Source organism: Phyllobates terribilis, unplaced genomic scaffold, assembly GCF_046119375.1.
Source record: "Phyllobates terribilis strain yellow unplaced genomic scaffold, ASM4611937v1 Scaffold_4__5_contigs__length_816908805, whole genome shotgun sequence".
Taxonomy (NCBI): domain Eukaryota; kingdom Metazoa; phylum Chordata; class Amphibia; order Anura; family Dendrobatidae; genus Phyllobates; species Phyllobates terribilis.
In genome coordinates this window covers 259153936-259174020 of record NW_027362764.1, presented here as the reverse complement: position 1 = coordinate 259174020, position 20085 = coordinate 259153936, and positions in this window count along the sequence as shown.

The window sequence follows — 20085 nt, the reverse complement described above, 5'->3', positions numbered from 1 at the left end:
ATCCTTGTAAATGGATTTAAAGTGTATTCATTCAAATTAGAGGGACAATTTAAATTAAAAAGCTTAGAGCTGCCTCCACCACAGGGGGGCTCTCTCGACCCACCAGCGGACAGGCACCAGTATTGGGAGAGGGGGGCTGGCCGTCAGGGTTCACCGCGGCTCTGGCACAAACCCGGCGACACGGAGGTGGCACGGGCAGGAGCGGACTGGCCGTCTCGGCTTCTCACTTTTTGGATTTTAGAAGGGCATGACATGCCTATATCTGTGTCTCCCCCTCCTTTTACTCCTCCACCTCTTTTCTTTTCGCATGACTATATGTACTTGTCACTTTTCCATGTGTTAGTTGTGTCTTCTGAGCAGTTTGTCAGCTTTTGGACACCTTTGAAGGTGTTTTCTATGTGTTTCTATGTGTTTTTGTTTGCCTGCCATTGGTTTTAACGGTGTTCGAAGGTGTTCGACGAACAGTTCGACGAACAGTTCGGCGAACACACGGGTGTTCGACGAACCGAACCGAACTCGAACACTACGGGGGTGGCTCAACACTAATAAATAGTTCCGCCACTGGTTTGACCGCCCTGAGCCACGGAACCGGGTCGCCGCCACGGAGACTACAACCCCCAGCATCCACCAAAAAGGGTCGGGCTCCGGGTGTCCCAAGGCCCAGGGGGTGCATCAGAACATTTTCATCACCTTTCATAATCACCAATGGGACAAGGAAGGGATGTCCTCTGTCCCCTCTCTTATACATCCTAGTGATGGAGCACCTGCTCTCATCAATTCGCCATAACCCCAATATTAGGTGGATTGAGGTGGGAGGCACCGAGTACAAGTGCTCTGCATTTGCTGATGATGTCCTAGTATATATCACTCAATCACATATATCCATCCCTGCTGTTATGGCTGAAATAGATCACTTTGTTACATGGTCAAATTTTAAAATCAATGCAGCGAAGTCTGAGGCCCTCGATGTTTCCCTCCCCAAATCCATACAGTATTCCATCCAGTCCAACTTTCCCTTTGCCTGGCCCTCACAGGGTATCAAATACTTAGGAATTCGTATTCATAGAGACCTCTCCCGTCTATGTTATCTTAATTTTGGGCCCTTTATTGAACAACTCCATACAGACGACGGTTGGCAAGTTAGAACTGTAAGATTCACTACGTGAACAACTGGTGTTTTGTGGAAAAGCACATGTACACTGTGTTCCAAATTATTATGCAAAAAGTGTTTAGGAGTGATAAGGTAAGAATTTTTTTGTTTGTCAGTTAAACTCATTGATGGTGATGTGTGTCAGGGATCTTTATATCACTGTAAGCAATTGCAGACACCTGTGCTAATTAGTTTGGCAGGTGTGTCCAATGAAAGGCAAGACTACTTAAGAAGGCTGTCCCACATTATTAAGCAGCCTACATTTTCTGCCAAAATGGGAAAGAAAAAGGATGTGTTGGCTGCTGAGAAGCAACAAATTGTGGAGTGACTACAATCAACATTGCCAAGACACTTCATCCTGATCATCGCACAATCAAGAAGTATGTAGCTGATTAACAGTACACACGTGTGCGTGCTGATAAGGGAAAATTGAGGACTCTTTCCAACAGGCAATTACGTCAGGTTAAAAGAACAGCGGCAAAAAAGCCTTGTCATAGCAGCAGACAAGTTTTTGAAGCTGCTGGTGCCTCCAATGTCCCCCGAACAACAAGATGGAGGGTCCTTCAGAGATTTGCAGCTGTGCGTAAGCCATCCTGTCGACCTCCTCTATCCACTGTACACAAGCAGAAAAGGCTCCAATGGGCCAAACAATACATGAAGACTGACTTCAAAACTGTTTTGTTCACCGATGAGTGCCGTGCAACGCTCGATGGTCCAGATGGATGGAGTGGAGGATGGCTGGTTGATGGACACCCCACGCAAACACGGCTGCGTCGCCAACAAGGAGGAGGTGGAGTAATGTTTTGGGCTGGAATCATGGAGAGAGAGATTGTCGGCCCCTTTAGGATCCCTGAAGGGTAAAGATGAACTCCATAATGTATGTGGAGTTTCTCAAACAGCACTTCCTGCCATGGTTCAAGAAGAAGAACCGTGTGTTCCGCAGCAAGATCATTTTCATGCATGATAATGCACTGTCTCATGCTGCACATAACACATCTGCATCTCTGGCTGATATGGACATAAAAGGGGACAAACTTATGGTGTGAACCCAATGCTCCCCTGACCTCAACCCCATTGAGAACCTCTGGAGCATCATCAAAAGGAGAGTCTATGATGGCAGGAGGCAGTTCACATCTAAGCAACAGCTCTGGGAGGGTATTCTGTCCTCATGCAAAACAATTGAAGCAGAAACCATCCAAAACCTGACAAATTCAATGGACGAGAGAATTCAGAAGCTCCTTTCGAACAAGGGGTCCTATGTGCAAATGTAACATCACCTAGAATAAAGTTTTGAGTTGAAAACAGTTTGATTTCAATTTCCAATAACCTGGTAATGCTTATAATTTCAAAAATGACCATTTTTTTGTTCTTTATTAAAATGAAAAGGTTGATCTAAGAGTGTGGGGGATCTAAGAGTGTGGTAACCCAGTAGTCAGGATTATTTCGAATTCTGACATTCTGAGGGTCATGTTGCAGGTAGTGCAGCAAGAAGGCACTCATGTGTCTTGCGCATCTAGAAGCCCCAAAATTATTTTCCGGGCTAGATGCAGCTAAAAATTATTATTAATTTGAAAGCTGGTGGAACTTAGTATAGATGGCCTAATAGAATCAGTACTGCAAACCGCTACAAGGCCCAAATTATTTTCCAGCCAAGATACAGATCAACATGATTAGTAATTTTAAATCTGGTGGAGTTTAGTATAGATGGCCTAATAGAATCAGTACTGTACACTGCTACAAGGCCCAAATTATTTTCCAGCCAAGATACAGATAAACATGATTAGTAATTTGAAAGCTTAAAACAGTTGGTGAGGTGATTTTAACAAATCATCAAGCTTTTACTCTCCCCAGGATGACACAGGGGTAGAAAAGTCGTTTCGGATCCATGATTTGTTCATCTTTATGAACGTGAGTCTGTCTACATTATCAGTGGAGAGCCGCGTGCGCTTATCTGTCAGCACACCACCAGCAGCGCTGAACACACGTTCAGACAGAACGCTGGCTGCGGGGCATGACAAGATCTCCAAGGCATAAGTGGCGAGCTCCGGCCATTTAACCAGATTGGAAGCCCAAAAAGAGCAAGGGTCCAGTGACGCAGTCATGGCATCAATGTTTACTTGTAGATACTCCTGTACCATCGTCTCTAGGCGTTGACTATGTGTCAGACTTCTTGTCTCCTGTGACCTTGCAAAGGATGGGCTAAAAAAGTGGTGAAATGATTCCGCAAAATTGATGTTACCAGCAGATACTGTGTTTCTGTTACGGTTTGAGTGCTGAACACTCGACGGTCCCACGGTTGGAAAGTTGGAACTGTGAGATTCACTACGTGCACCACTGGTGTTTTGTGGAAAAGCACATGTAAGATTCTGCAACAGTCTCTGCTGATACTCCTGCATGCGTGCATCCCTTTCTATGGCAGGAATAATTTCTGCAAATTTACTTTTGTACCGGGGATCTAACAGTGTGGCAACCCAGTAGTCAGGATTATTTCTAATTCTCACAATTCGAGGGTCATGTTGCAGGTAGTGCAGCAAGAAGGCACTCATGTGTCTTGCGCATCCAGGAGCACCAAGTCCCTGTTGTGTTGGTGGCGAGGTAACAATCATGCTTCCTTCCTCTGTCCTCTCACCCCAACCTCACACAACAGAAATGTGATCAAGGTCTCCCTCATCTGATGAGTCTTCCATCAGTTCGTCCTCCACTTCTTCCTGGACTCCTGCACCTTCCTCACTAGTTTGGCAGCTATCATGCGCCCTGGTAAAACCATCTCCCCCACCCTCACATGCATGACGCCTTGGTACTGCCGACCGTCTGGACCTTGCAGATGTTAGCCCTTCCGCATACAACTCCTCCTCCTCTACTTCCTCCACCTCCTCTTGTGCCACCACCTGACTCCAAATTCTGTTTAACATGTGCTCCAGCATGTAAATCACCGGAATAGTCATGCTGATAATGGCATCGTCAGCACTAAACATCTTCGTCGCCATTTCAAAACTGTGCAGAAGGGTGCATAGGTCATTGATCTGAGACCACTCCTCCAGCGTGACTTGCCCCACCTCTGGATCTCAATGGCCCAGGCTATACGTCAGAATGTATTGCACCAGGGCTTGTCGGTGCTGCCACAGTCGCTGCAACATGTGCAGAGTTGAATTCCACCGGGTAGGCACATCGCATTTTAGCCGGTGAAGTGGCAGGCCCAACGACTTCTGTAGAGATGTAAGTCGCCGAGCTACGGCATGCGAACAGCAGATGTGAGCACACAGCGACCGTGCCCTCTGCAGAAGGCCATCTAGTCCAGGATAGTGGGCTAAAAATTGCTGGACAACCAGGTTCAACACGTGAGCCATACAAGGCACGTGTGTGACATTACCCTGGCGAAGGGCCGCACCCTGGTTTGCAGCATTGTCGCACACGGCCTTCCATGGTTTCAGGTCCAGTGGAGACAACCATTCATGAAACTGGTTCTCCAGAGCAAACCACAACTCCTCAGCTGTGTGACTCACATTTCCCAGACATTTCAAAGTAAAAACTGCCTGATGACGTTGAGCCCTGCTGCCATCATAGTAAGGAGGTGTGCAAGATCCCTTCTGCGCAGTTAGAAAGCTTGTGGCATGACCAGACAGGCTTTGGGTGCAGGTGGAGGACCGAAAGGAGGTTGAGGAGGCAGAAGCAGTGGAGGAATTTTGAGATAAAGAGGATTGACACACAACTCGTGGGGACGGAAAGACTTGGACAGCAGCCCCTTGTCCTGCTGTCACCACAGTTACCCAGTGCCCAGTCAGCGACATGTAACGCCCCTGTCCATGCCTACTCGTCCAAGTGTCTGTGGTGAAATGCACCCTGTCACACACAGAGTTTCTCAAAGAAGCAGTGATGTTGTGTGCGACATGCTGGTGGAGCGCAGGCACACCTTTCTTTGAGAAGTAGTGCCGACAGGGCATCTGGTACTGGGGCACTGCGACGGACATAAGGTCTCGAAAATCCTCTGTGTCCACCAGGCGGAAAGGCAGCATTTCTGTAGCCAAGAGCTTGCAGATGGTGAAATTCAACCTCTTAGCTTTCTCATGGCTAGGAGGAAAATCTTTTACTTGTCCACATCTGAGGGACCAAGGGCTGGCTGTTGTGCTTAGACGGGGTTGAGAAGGGTGTCCCTGGCAAACTGCTGGTCTGTGAGAAAGATGCAGGCGGACATGTTAGGTTGCCTTGATCCAAAGGTGGTGCTATCGATGTCGGACAGCGCTGAACACCAGCTGGTGTTTCCACCTCCAAAGAAAATAATGACCTGCCAATCACGCTGGCTGTTGCGGGTAAAGAGGTGGCAGGTCTGCGTCCCAAAACATGTGTGACTGCTGTCCCCCCAGTCACAGAGGATGAAGAGGCCGCGGAAGCACAAGATGTGGCAGACGGTGGTTGGCCCGGCCGGCTAGGCCGCATTGCAGCACAGTGAGCTTCCCACTGCAACTTATGCTTCATATCCATGTGCCGGTTCATGCATGAAGTACTCAAACTATGGATTTTTTGGCCTCTACTTAGCTTTTGCTCACAAATGTTAGAGATAACACGAGTTGGGTCATCTTTATCGATCTGAAAAAATGCCCAGGCTATGCAAGGCTTAGCACCCATGCGACCTGAAGAGCCACCACGACTTGTGGTCAGAAGCAGAGTTTTGTTTGAGGATGCAATTGTTGACATGCTTCCAGTACTACGTCTCTGTCCAGGAAGGCGCAACCTGACGTCGTCGTCACTAGCATCCTCCTCCACTTCCTCTGCTGACCTCATCGACTGGCTGACTGTGGGTTGACAGTAAGTGGGATCTGCAACCTCATCATCATCACCCTGTGTTTTATCACACCCGTCGTCCTCAGAGCCAACCCCTTCCTGCCCTGACAAAAAACTAAAGTTGTCGCTCCAATCAGGTATTTGAGTCTCATCATCGTCTTCCTCATTGTCTCCACCAACAGGAGTTACAGTTTGGGATCTTGGGTCGACATTATGGTCAGAACCTTCTGCGTCTGGTCCTGGATCCGACTCATAAAGATTCTGGGCATCAGTGCAGATCATTTCCTCGTCTGGATTTACAGAAGCTCTGCAGCTGACCTCTGATTCCCAGGCTATAGTATGAGTAAACAGCTCTGCAGACTCAACCATGTGTTCTACCCCATACTCAGACGGGCAGCTTTAGACTTGGGAGCTGTGAGGAAGTAAGTGGGGTGACACCTCTGAGGACTGGAGTATTTGTGATGATGAAGTTGAGGTGGAGGAGAGCCCACTTAAAGGAGCACTTGATACCCGTTGAAGCACCTGCTGTTTTTGTGCCTCATCTGGAATTTGTAGCGATTGGCGTGGCCGTAAGAAAGGGATCTTATCACATTGTCCACTAAAAGAAGTAGACATCTTAGTTTGGCTGGAAGATGGTCTTTCTTCTGCAGATGTTACTGTTGCTTTAACACCTACCCCATTGACACAACCTTTTTTTCCCTTCCCAACACGCCTATTCCCCTTTCCACCAGCAGCAGGCCTTTTTCCACTCATTTTGGTGGTTAACTAATTCACAACTCTGGAGTTGTTTGCACAAAAAACAATGGATGGGAACCGAGCAGAGCTGAGTGGCCAAACTGTGGTATTAGCCCAAAAGTATTGGCTGGGTTAGATGCAGATAAAAATTATATTGAATTTGCAACCAGGTGGAGGTTAGTATAGATGGACTAATAGAACAGGTCCCACACACTGCTGCAAGCCAAAATATTGTTTCAGAGCTAGATGCAGAAAAAATTATATTGAATTTGAAACCTGTTGGAGGTTAGTATATATGGACTAATAGAACAAGTCCCACACACTGCTACAAGCTGAAATATTTTTTCAGACCTAGATGCAGAAAAAAATTATATTGAATTTGCAACCTGGTGGAGGTTAGTATAGATGGACTAATAGAACAAGTCCCACACACTGCTACAAGCCAAAATATTTTTTCAGAGCTAGATGCAGAAGAAAATTATATTGAATTTGCAACCTGGTGGAGGTTAGTATAGTTGGACTAATAGAACAAGTCCCACACAATGCTGCAAGCTGAAATATTTTTTCAGAGCTAGTTGCAGATAAAAATTATATTGAATTTGCAACCTGGTGGAGGTTAGTATAGATGGATTAATAGAACAAGTCCCACACACTGCTACAAGCCGAAATATTTTTTCAGAGCTAGATGCAGAAAAAAATTATATTGAATTTGCAACCTGGTGGATGTTAGTATAGATGGACTAATAAAACAAGTCCTACACACTGCTACAAGCCGAAATATTTTTTCAGAGCTAGTTGCAGATAAATATTATATTGAATTTGCAACCTGGTGGAGGTTAGTATAGATGGATTAATAGTACAAGTCCCACACACTGCTACAAGCCGAAATATTTTTTCAGAGCTAGATGCAGATAAAAATTATATTGCATTTGCAACCTGATGGAGGTTAGTATAGATGGACTAATAGAAGAAGTCCCACACACTGCTACAAGCCGAAATATTTTATCAGAGCTAGATGCAGAAAAAAATTATACTGAATTTGCAACCTGGTGGAGGTTAGTATAGATGGACTAATAGAACAAGTCCCACACACTGCTACAAGCCGAAATATTTTTTCAGAGCTAGATGCAGAAAAAAATTATATTGAATTTGCAACCTTGTGGAGATTATTATAGATGGACTAATAGAACAAGTCCCACACACTGCTACAAGCCGAAATATTTTTTCAGAGCTAGATGCAGAAAAAAATTATATTGAATTTGCCACCTGGTGGAGGTTAGTATAGATGGACTAATAGAACAAGTCCCACACACTGCTACAAGCCGAAATATTTTTTCAGAGATAGATGCAGAAAAAAATTATATTGAATTTGCAACCTTGTGGAGATTGTTATAGATGGACTAATAGAACAAGTCCCACACACTGCTACAAGCCGAAATATTTTTTCAGAGCTAGATGCAGAAAAAAATTATATTGAATTTGCAACCTGGTGGAGGTTAGTATGGATGGACTAATAGAACAAGTCCCACACACTGCTACAAGCCGAAATATTTTTTCAGAGCTAGATGCAGAAAAAAATTATATTGAATTTGCTACCTGGTGGAGGTTAGTATAGATGGACTAATAGAAAAAGTCCCACACACTGCAAGAAGGCCAAATATTTTTTCAGAGCTAGATGCAGATAAAAATTATATTGAATTTGCAACCTGGTGGAGGTTAGTATAGATGGACTAATAGAATGATGCTATGCCCAAAAGGTTTTACTTCACTAGATGCCGTAAAAAAATTGGTATTCTATACACAGGTGGTGTAGCTTGCAACACAGATAGGCTACTCCACTGACTAACACACACTGCAAGAGGCCAAAAAAGATTTGCTTTGCTAGATTTAGCCAAATGCTGTGATAAAAACTTGCACAGCACTGGCACAGACCTGGCTGGCAAAAAGTGATAGGAACTGATGTAACCTAGCCCTCAAAAGGACTGCAATTACAATTAGTCTTTACTCCCATCCTATCTATTTAAGAGCACAGACCTGCCTGATAAAAGTGATAGGAACTGATGTAACCTAGCCCTGAAAAGGACTGCAATTACAATTAGTCTTTACTCCCAAGCTATCTAATTAAGAGCACAGACCTGCCTGATAAAAGTCGTAGGAAATGATGTAACCTAGTCCTTAAAAGGACTGCAATCACAACTATTCCCTACTCCCAAGCTATCTGTAGATCTGTGCGAAAATTGGCTTGAAATTAACAAAGTATAGCGCACACAGCAACAGCGGTACCATCTAACACGCAGCCGCAGCAGTGAGAAAATGGTGGCGACGGGGAAAATGGCTGGGTCTTATAGGGCAAGGACATGTGACATACTCTGCCAATGACACATGCCCTTGCTTGTGTGATAAAAAGCAGTTCGCTCCGTGTGCGCGCTGCTGATAAGCTAACAGATTGCACCTCCCCACTGTAAATGCGGGAAAGAGAAAAAGAAATGGAGATCTTCATTATTTCTGCAGAGATCCATCCCCTGCCCTTCCCCCCGCCCCGCTGTACACTCAAACTGCGTATTAACATTAATTTTCAGCATTACTGAGAAAAAATCCAGTTATGATTTTGGTGCACAAACAGTTATCGAACATAGCCTCGAACAGCCGAATTGTTTTCAAATCGTTCGTGTTCGCCGAACGGTTCGAACACCGCCCAAAACAGCTCGAATTTGAGATTGGCGAACAGTTCGATTCGAACACCGCTCATCTCTACTTATTATGCATTGTCGCCTTGCAATCCTTTACTGCCCTAAACTAAGAAGTAAAACATGGGACTAAAAGTTATGCACTTTCTGTGATCCTTGGCAAAGTGCATCAATTATTTTTATTTTAAGAGGCTTTATTCTATGGAATTGATTAACAGCATATGTTATCTTTGCAGCAGTTATGCACTAAACAGTATAAAACCATCTATAAAACAGCATAGATTGGTACAATATCATCTTGCACCTGGATTCTTTGAGAATAGAATAATAGAAATTGTCCATGAACTTGCTCACCTGAATCTGACGCAGTAAGTAAATCTTAATACGCACACAAAATAAACTTTGAAGTTTTATAGCAAAATGATGTATGTTCAAATTATTGCCAAATTGCTTCCAAATGACCAAAAGAACATACCAGATAAGTGTGTTACAACTCACTCACACTATTAGATACTTTAAGTAAATTGTCTTATAATACTGTCATATAAGATGTAGGAAACAAAACATTTAATAAGGTTAAGGGGCAGCATGGTGTCTCAGTGGTTAACGCTATGGATGATCTTTTTGAATTCGAATGTGCCAGCTTCTCCGAGCTTTCCCCAAAAATGTAATTTGTGAGGAATAAATTGTCCCACCAAAAAACGTAATGTACATAACTCCAGAACTGTGTCATTAGGTAACTACATGTATGGAAAGTAATTTACAGCCAAAGCCAACAGAATTGTTGTGGTGTGTATAGTTGTTAAATTGTTAAATTCGACTACTAAAAAAGTTGTAAAACCCTGACCTTTATTGTTTTACAGAATTTTTTGCTTTTCGCCCCTTTCAACAAAAATGCAATGTACATAACTGTGAGGAGCTGGCCTTGGACTAAAGACTATTAGACAACTGCCTTTTAGAGCTGAATACACGACTCTAAGGGATGCAGCCAGGAGCACTGTTTACTTCCATCTTATTATTGTGTTTTATTAGAAATTAGCTTGCTGTGTTTTATTACAGATTTCCTTGCTCATCAGTTTAAGGGCACAAATCTAAGAAAGCAGAGGAAGACGTGCAAGCTGGATCTTAGGCATACTTAAGGCCAGACACAAGATTGGTAATCAGGTAAAGCAATTATTACTCTCGTTATTGTCTCAGAGGCCTCAAGCCATTGTTCTCCTAGCCACTAGTCCCATTATGTGGATAGTAAACCCTGTGGAGCCGTCACCACAGAGGGTCTCAGGTGATGGGCTCGGCATCAGGAAAATACCTCCACCAAAGCACATTTAGCTTTGGGGGGGGAGTTTTTCCCCAGGGCCAGGCTCAAGTCAGGGGGGCGGCTTGGAGTATTTAGGACACTGATAAGGGAATGGGGGGTTTTGCTGGCTGGAGCTGGATACATGTGCTACGGTTGTGGTTTCTGACGTCTGGATTTGAGGAACTATCCTAAGGGCTGTTGTTTTCGGCTGGGGCTGGATACAAGTGCTATGGTCATCTTATCTGTCATGTGGATTTGAGAAGCTAGCCTAAGGACTGTTGTTGCTGGTAGGAGCTGGAGACATGTGAAATTGTTGTGGTATCCATCATCTGGAGGAGCATGGGCTGTGACTGCAGACTATGCCAGTGGCAGATACAAAAGCTGTGGGCCAACCAAAAGTTGGGAGACAGTGGATATTGCCTGGTACGAAGGCCGTGGAACTACCGGTCACGGGTTGGTATCTTGTGGACTGGGGGCATTGCATTGTGGCCATCCACTCAGAGTTGCTGGAAGACCATGGATGTAAGGAATAAAAATAATTGCATTGTTAACCTGCCTAGATGATCATTACAACCCACAACCTCAAATAGTCACAAGTGGTGGCAGCAGTAGGATCACCTATCTCTGGACAGCATGCCAGGAAAAGTTACTAAGCATGACTTATCAGAAGAGATGGCAGACCCCATCTACAAGAGGCTCAAAAGGAAGGAGCTGAGAGCCCTTTGCTTTGGGAGAGGCTTGAGTGGTTGCTGGAAGACAACTAAGTGACCCTAACACAACGCTTGGCTGAGTGAGACTATCAACACCCACAAATCAGTTCAGACGTGGAAGAGGGCAGCTCTGTGGAAAGACCACAGTCCAGGGTTGTCATTCAAATGGTGGAAGATCAACCAATTGAGTTGAGTAGGATGCTAGTCGCACTAGTAGAGTGTGCCACGGAGATAGAGCAGGCAGCAGTGGTGAGAAAATATCTGGGTGTGCATTTTCTACCACCCGTCCCAGCACAGATGACAGTGTATAACAGGAGTGATGGGCCTGCATCTTTAAGGTATCGGAAAATACCACAGTTCAATGAAGACACCTCTGATATTGATGAACATCTCCGGTTATTTGAGAACCTCTGCTTGCTGCATGAGATGTCAGTCAGTGACTGGCCAAGATTTATGAGTGTTGGCCTGACTAGAAAAGTAAGAGAAGCTTTAAATAACTTGTCTTCTGGGGATCAGAGATGTTACTATACAGTTATCAGTGCATTACTAGAGAGGTATGCTGTCACGCCTGAAAATCTACAGGAGGAAGTTTTGGGGACTGACAAGCCTGGAGCACACACACACAGGAAGTCTGCTAACACATTACATTTGTAAACAATGGTGCAGCGGCCTCAGGGAGCGCCAAAGGAATACTGGACAATTTAATAGATGCTAACCAACCTTTATTCTTCCTCCAATACCACTGCCACAACGCGTTTCGACGGTCTAAGACGTCTTCATCAGGTGGGGTAAACTTGGCATATTTGGATGTTTGAGGACCTGCGGTTATCCAGCCACTGGGATAAACAACTGAGGACCTGCGGTGATGTGGTATCCGGTCCAGCAGGATCGTGTGACCACTCGTGGAGCACGGAGTTAGGATGCAAACACCGACAGGACGGTATTACAAATATAGAGAGGCGAACCGGAGCCTCATTAATCACATGCTTAATCTTGGTTGTGTAGACGTACACAACCATCACAGGTGAGTGCACTGGCACTTTTTAATTTATATAAATTTATATAAATAGCCCTGTGAGTCTACACATGCGCCCTTTCCCTTTTCTTTTAACACATTACATTTGGCATGCATTTGGTGGATAGAAGAACTGGGGCTCAGGAAGCAGAACAAGTCATGGATATATTCAAGCTGGAACAATTTACGTACAAGCTCCCAAGTGATTTAAAAGAATGGGTGATGAATAGAAAACCACTCAGTCTGGATTGGGCTGCAAGATTGGCTGATGATTGGTCTGCCAATCGACCAGGGCTATGTGGAAGTACAGCTCCTGTGAGTCAGAAACAGGGGCTTACAGGGAGGCCAGTGAGACCCATGGACCGGAGAGAAGAGGAACTGCAGGAAGTTCAGACTTCATAAAGAGGGGGAAGTTTCCCAAGCCCTCAAGTATGGCCCGCTTCAGGGCAAAGGGGGTTAAGCTGCCATAACTGTGGACGCATGGGACGCTTTGCCAGGGAATGCCAGAAATTTTCTAGCCCACACCATCTACTTCCCCAACTGGTGAACACTGTGCTGCAATAGGGCTGAATTTCCGGAGGGAGAGAGGATCTCACTACTTCAAAGAGGAAGAGGCATATGTAGTACAAGGACAAGTGTCTTGAACTAGATGGGACACCTCAGCGACCATAAACCAGCATCTGCAGCCAGTGTGGGTAGAGGGCGTGGTGGCTGCAGGGCTCCTTGACTCTGGAGCCTCAGTCACACAGATCAAAGAACATCTAGTACTGGACCATTGTATTGTTCCCACCAGCCGTATGTTAATGAACGCAGCTGGAGGAGAAAATCTGAATGTTCACAGGGCTCGACTTGATTTAGACTGGGGTCACAGTCATGGATTGGTGAATGTAGGTGTAGGGCGGCACCCACCGGTAGATGTGTTGCTGGGAAACAGCCTAGGTGCAGGGTTGATGTGCCACTGGGCTAATGTCGTAACTCGAAGCCAAGGACTAGTTCCTACTGTATCAATTGAGAGGTAACAGAGAGATCTCAACATGCCAACTAACCCCCCTGCCAGTGGTGAGTAATGTACAAAATAAAATGATTGTTACCATGAAGGAACGTTACCTGGGGGAGGTAGATGACATCAAAGAGGAGGCTCAGGGACTTCAGGACACTGGGTCTTCTATCACCCTGGTCAGCCCAGATATTGTCCCCCCAGAACACTATTTATTATATATTAAAATATATTAACCACTTAGGACACTCAAATTTTAATATTTTTCTACCTACTGGTTAACTCGGTACAAAGATATTCATGGGATAGTTGTCCCTGGGTGTGTCAGAAGTGACAGACAGTCGTCCTGCAGTTTGTTGCAGGAGCTCTCTATGTTTGGCATTACAGACACCTTCTTTGAGGCTGTCTCTATAGGACCCAGTACCTTTAGTGGGGGAGGAGCTTCAGGAGTTCCTGAGGAAGAACGGTTTACTTCGTTGCTCTCCTCAGTATGGCAGGGTATTCTGAGTAATTTAAAGATCATGGGAGACAGGTATAAACGTATGGCTGACAGAAAACGCTTGTGAATGTGTACCTGAATGTGAATGACTTTGTGTGGTTGTCTATCAGGAATATAAGATTGAAAGTTCCTTCTTGGAAGCTGGGACCTAGGTTTAATGGACCCTATAAAATAACCGCCGTCATTAACCAAGCAGCTTTTTGTCTTGAACTTCCACAATGTGTTCCACAGGTTACTCAAGAAGTATGTGTAACCTCTTGAGCCCTCACCTCTACCACAGCCCCAGTAATGGTTGATGGTAATCTGGAGTTCCAGATTTCGAGGATTGTAGATTCTCGTCTCCAATGTCATTCTCTGCAATACTTGGTGCACTGGAAAGGCTATGGTCCAGAGGAAAGGATGTGGGTTTCAGCATCAGAGGTGAATGCTCCCAGGTTGGTTCGTTCATTCCATACCTCTTATCCTGAGAAATCCGGTGCTGAGTGTCCAGAGGACACTCGTAGGGGAGGTGGGTACTGTCATGGGTGTGTCAGAAGTGATAGACAGTCGCCCTGCAGTGGGTTGCAGTAGATCTCTACGTTTGGGATTTTTTAACACCTTCGTAGAGGCTGTCTCCAGGACCCAGCGGCTACCGTCCTCTGGCTAATTAACACCCTGGCCTCGGTGTATAAATACCTGCTGTCTGCTAGAGGAAGGTGCTGGCGATACTCACATTACCCTTTGTGAAGGCTCGGAGCAAGTGTATTTCTTCATCCTCTCTGGAGCTATGAGGACGGGTGTTCATCTCTCTGAAGTCGAATAAAAGCTAAGCCATCTTCCCTTGTTAGCTCACCCTTGTTGTCTTTAGTTGTCAGTGGAGATTGACTAGTGCTCATCCCCCTCCCTTCCCTAGCCAGGGTGTCAGGGAATGCACAGGGATGACACCGGAGAGATCACGCAATATCTCGCTGCTGCCTTCACTCTGTCAATTGTTCACAGGATTGAGCGGGGATCCGCCAACACACGGTCCCCACTACTCACTACATAGGTATTTGGGATAACTTATCACTGGTTGATCCCAGAAGCCCAAAAGTGATACCATATTTTCTATTATGATTTTACCTACAGCTCCCCGAAGGGGCTCACCGCTATGGAAAAAATAAGCATTTTGTTCCTTGGCTGACCCTGCCACTAAAAATATGGGTCCCCTTATTATCAGAATTATGGATCTTGAGCTATTCCATATTTCATATCGGTGCTGGATGTCCTGGGAACTTGTGGCTGGGAATTGTTCTGATTATTTGAGTGCTTTTGATCTTAATGAGCTGCGTCCTCCTCTCTGTGTCAGAGGAAAACACACTCGTCTGCTAAATGGGTCTGTAGCACCTAATGTTCCAGCATTTGCTTCCAAGGCCCTTCTCAGGTGTGTGTTAATTTGTATAGAGACAGAGCTCTCAGATCTCCTCTTGTGACAAATGGTGGATAAGGGAGGGGTTAGAGGGGATTCAGAGGGAGAAAGGATATCTTCAATATTTCTCAATGTTTCCCTGACAAGGGACAAACAAAAGACAGGGTGAGGTTTGCGTTCGGCGATTGGTGAAGAGCCAATATAGGAGCGTTAGTGGTGACAGGGTGACAGTAGATCAGCCTAGGAGGTCTCCACTCCCCCTCTCCCTAAAGTCTGGGCTAGCTCTCCCTCTTCCCTCTTCCAATACCATATCAGCATGTGTCGGACACCCAGCACCCCCACTGATTAGCTGTTTCTAGCCAGCAGGATGTAATCAGTGAATGAATTGGAACACCACAGCTGCGTTACACTGAGTCATTAACATCATTGTAGTGAACAACCCCTTTAAATTACAAACTTTGAGCATACAGATGCCTCTTTTCTCCTTAAGTTACGTTTACAAGTGCCATACTTTAAGAGACAACACTTTATTTACTGTTTAACCAGTTCAAGACCCGGTCATTTTTCCCCATACCTAAACAAGCACTTTTTTTTTCTACCCTCAGTTTTAAATGGAATTGTCATGTTGGATTATGCTGTTAAACTGCATATATGGGGTAAATCTGATGCTTAATAGCATTAGCAAGGTGCCTGGCTGCAGTACTGAAAGTGTGGCACCTGGGAGACTATAAACTTTACTCCTCCCAGGAGCCGCCAGCTTCCAGTCATAGATGCATGCGGAAATGGCTACAGTCACTGCTCACAGCACTGTAAGCCGCGGCTGTATGCATGCCCTAGAACTTTAACTGACAGCTTGCTGTACAGTGTGCAGTAGTACAGTGTATCAGTGCAGAACCAGCTATCAGCTGTCAAACTACCGAGGCATGCTTACAGACACCACTCACATTAGCCACATGGGCACATCAACAGTATATGACTGAAAGCCAGAGGCTCCTTCGAGGAATAAAATTAATTTTCTCCCAGGTTCTACACTTTCAGTACTGAGACCAGGCACCTTCATAATGCTATTTAACTACAGAATAACCCCTGTATATATAGGTTAATAGCGTTATCTGATGCGTCAGGTTCCCTTTAACAACTCTAAAAATTTTATTTTTCTCATGGTCAAACAATGTTAGCCTTTTGTTTTCATCACACTTGGGCCTAATTTTCTATCTCATTTTTTGTTGCTAATAATATAACAACATATCTGATAGCAACCCTATCAAACCGATTTTAACAGAAGTTTTCAAAATATGGGGATGTTAGTATGTGTATATAAAATACATGTATTTTATACCATGGTTACTGGTATTATTTATGAAATACCTATGGTATGTCCCAGGGGAACCCTGACCTTCACTCTTAAATTCATGTATACTGATCTGGACTTACACAGGGTTCCTTAAATAATGTCCATTGAGTGGCTGCTGGTCAGTGGAAACAAGCTGGCAAAAGAGAATCAACAAGCTGGGTCAAAAACAAAGAAGGTGTTAGAACCTTGCTGTTAGGTTTTTTTTCCTTTGCTGGTCACATGACCTTGTTGGCCTATTTAATCCTGCTCCGCCCTTCTGGCTTTGCTGGACTTCATTGTATATCTACTTTCTAGCTAGCCTGTGCTCTGTATTTAACTCTGTTAGTTTGCTTGGTCTACTGACCTCTATGTTCTATCTATTTTGTTTGTTCGTCTGTCTGCTACTATTTCTGTTAGGAGGTGTCCCATATTCCTCCCAGTCCTTAGTACTTGTAGGGATTCCCTCCCCACATCTATAGGTCTCCGTACAGACTAGATTAGGACTTTAGCAGGTCTGATCGCAGGATCAGGTTCCCTGTTACATCGTAGGGATTCAGCTGAGTCCTATAGTAGGGACAGATCTCCTCTCTTTCCTTAGCTTTGGTAGCAGAACATAACAGTAAGTCCAGCCTGCAAATTCTCTAAGGAAAGATTTTTTTTTTTTTTTGTTCCATCATGGTGTCGGTTCAGGATTTGGCTAAACACCTGCAGGGACTCTCTCTGGAAGTGGCCGAGCTCCGTCAGCACGTGAGTAACTGTCCTGGAGCATATTTCTTGGAGCCTAAGGTATGTTTGCCGGATTTATTTTTTGGTGAACATCGAGAATTTTTTTCATTTAAAAATGCTTGCTTATTGTATTTTCGTTTGAGACCCAAGTCCTCTGGGGATGAATCCCAGCGCGTAGGGTTCATAATGTCACTTTTGCGCAAAGAGCCTCAGGAGTGGGCCTTTTCTTTGCAACCTAGTGATACATGCTTCAGATCAGTGGATAGTTTTTTTTCTGCTTTAGGACTATTATATGATGATCCTGACCGTGTGGCATCAGCTGAGACTGAGTTGAGACGTTTAAAACAAGGATCAGGTAATGTCGAAAAATATTGTACTCATTTTCGTCGTTGGTCCACTCAAACAGGGTGGAACGATTCTGCTCTGAAAAGTCTATTTCTTGCTGGGCTCAGTGAAAGGGTTAAAGACCTGCTAATTGCTTATCCTACACCTGAGGATTTGCAACAGGCTATGCAATTAGCTATACGGGTGGATAGAAGACTGCGTGCTAGGGTTAATGAGAGCAAATCCTCTGCTATGTCAGTTTCTGGTTATGATAATGTGTGTACTAACAGTGGTGAACCGATGGAGATTGGATCGGTGGCACCTCGCTCTCAAGAAAAAGACCGTCGTTTTTCGGAAGGCTTGTGTTTCTATTGCGGAAAATCTGGTCATTTGATTAAAGGCTGTGAGCTTCGTATGAAGAAAGAAAAAAAAATGGTCAGTCACGCCCGTATTGCCTGTTTAAATTCCAAGGGTATATTTTTAGCTGCTTCCACGATTGCTCAGGAAAAATTAATGGAATTTCGGGTGTTTGTTGATTGCGGGTCTACACTGAATGTAATTGATGGGGGATTCGTGGAAAAACTCAATTTAAAACCTGAACCTTTATCATCCCCCATTGCTGTGGTTTCTGTGGATGGCTCCCCTTTGAAGAATATTACTCTCAAGGTCAGTGAATTTCCTCTCACTATTAATGGTGTTCACCATGAGAAATTGGATTTGGTAGTGTTGAATAACTTGCCTTCTCCAGTAATATTGGGTTTGCCCTGGTTAAAATTTCACAATCCTGTACTGGATTGGTCTACCAATGAAATTAAATCCTGGAGCCATAAATGTTATGACAAGTGTTGTAACGGGCGTATTGCAGCTTTGGATAGGGGAGAATTGCCTGTTCCTATTCAGGATTTTTGGAGAGTTTTTTCTGAGAAGGAATCGCAGGTTTTGCCTCCCCATAGAGACTATGATTGTTCTATTGAATTTGTCCCTGGAGCGACTCTTCCTAAAAGTCGTTTATTTAACCTTACTATTCCTGAGAGGAAGGCTTTGGAGGAATACATACAGACAAGTTTGGCCGCCGGTCACATTAGGCCCTCTAAGTCTCCTGTGGCGGTTGGATTTTTTTTTGTAAAAAAAAAGGACGGCGGTTTACGTCCTTGTCTGGATTTTCGTGAGATTAACAAAATTACGGTACGCAATCCTTACCCACTGCCATTGATTCCTGATCTGTTTAACCAGTTATTGGGGGCCAAGTGGTTCTCTAAAATTGACCTTAAGGGGGCATACAATCTGTTGCGCATGAAGGAGGGTGATGAATGGAAGACTGCTTTTAACACTCCTGTGGGTCATTTTGAGAATCTGGTTATGCCTTTTGGTCTTACTAATGCTCCTGCATTTTTTCAGAATCTGATTAATGACATCCTTAGACCTTTGATCGGTAAAAATGTGGTTGTGTATTTGGATGACATTTTGATTTATTCGCCAGATCTGGAGTGTCATTGGCGGAGCATGCGTGAGGTATTACAGTTATTAATGGACAATTCGCTTTTTGCTAAGCTGGAGAAATGTGAGTTCGCTGTACAGAGAATTAGTTTTTTGGGCTACATTATCTCCAGCAAAGGTTTTGAGATGGATCCGGTTAAGGTTCAGGCTGTGCAGGAATGGCCTAGGCCTATTGGTTTGAAATCGATACAGAGGTTTTTGGGTTTCGCCAATTACTACAGAAAATTCATAAAAAATTTTTCTAGTATTGTCAAACCTCTGACTGATCTCACCAGGAAAGGTGCTGATGCAGTTCAGTGGTCTTCTGAGGCCATTGAAGCTTTTGTGTATCTCAAGGAGAGGTTCACCTCTGCTCCCATCCTTATGCAGCCTGATGTTACTAGGCCGTTTTTGGTTGAGGTTGATGCTTCCTCTGTGGGGGTTGGCGCAGTATTGTCTCAGGATAACGGGGATGGATTACATCCCTGTGCCTTTTTTTCAAAAAAATTTTCGGAGACTGAATTGAATTACGATATTGGTAATCGGGAATTATTGGCTATTAAACTCGCATTTGAACACTGGCGCCACTTCTTGGAAGGTGCGGAATTTCCCGTTCAGGTTCTTACGGATCATAAAAATCTGATATATCTTGATGCTGCCAAGCGCCTGAATGCCCGTCAGGCTAGGTGGGCACTGTTTTTCTCGCGGTTTAATTTCTCCGTTACTTACATCCCTGGTACTAAGAATGTTAAGGCGGATGCCTTGTCTCGCAGTTTTTCTCCCATAGTCGGTGCTGAGAAAGAGGAAAACATTTTACAAGAAGGTGTTGTGATAGCTGCTTTAGACTCCGTTTTGGAAGATGAGATTCTTAAAGCTCAGGAGAATGCCCCATCTAACACTCCTCATGGGAGGTTGTTTGTGCCTGGGACCTTTAGGAGAGATTTGTTTGTTGAGTGTCACGAATCTCGGT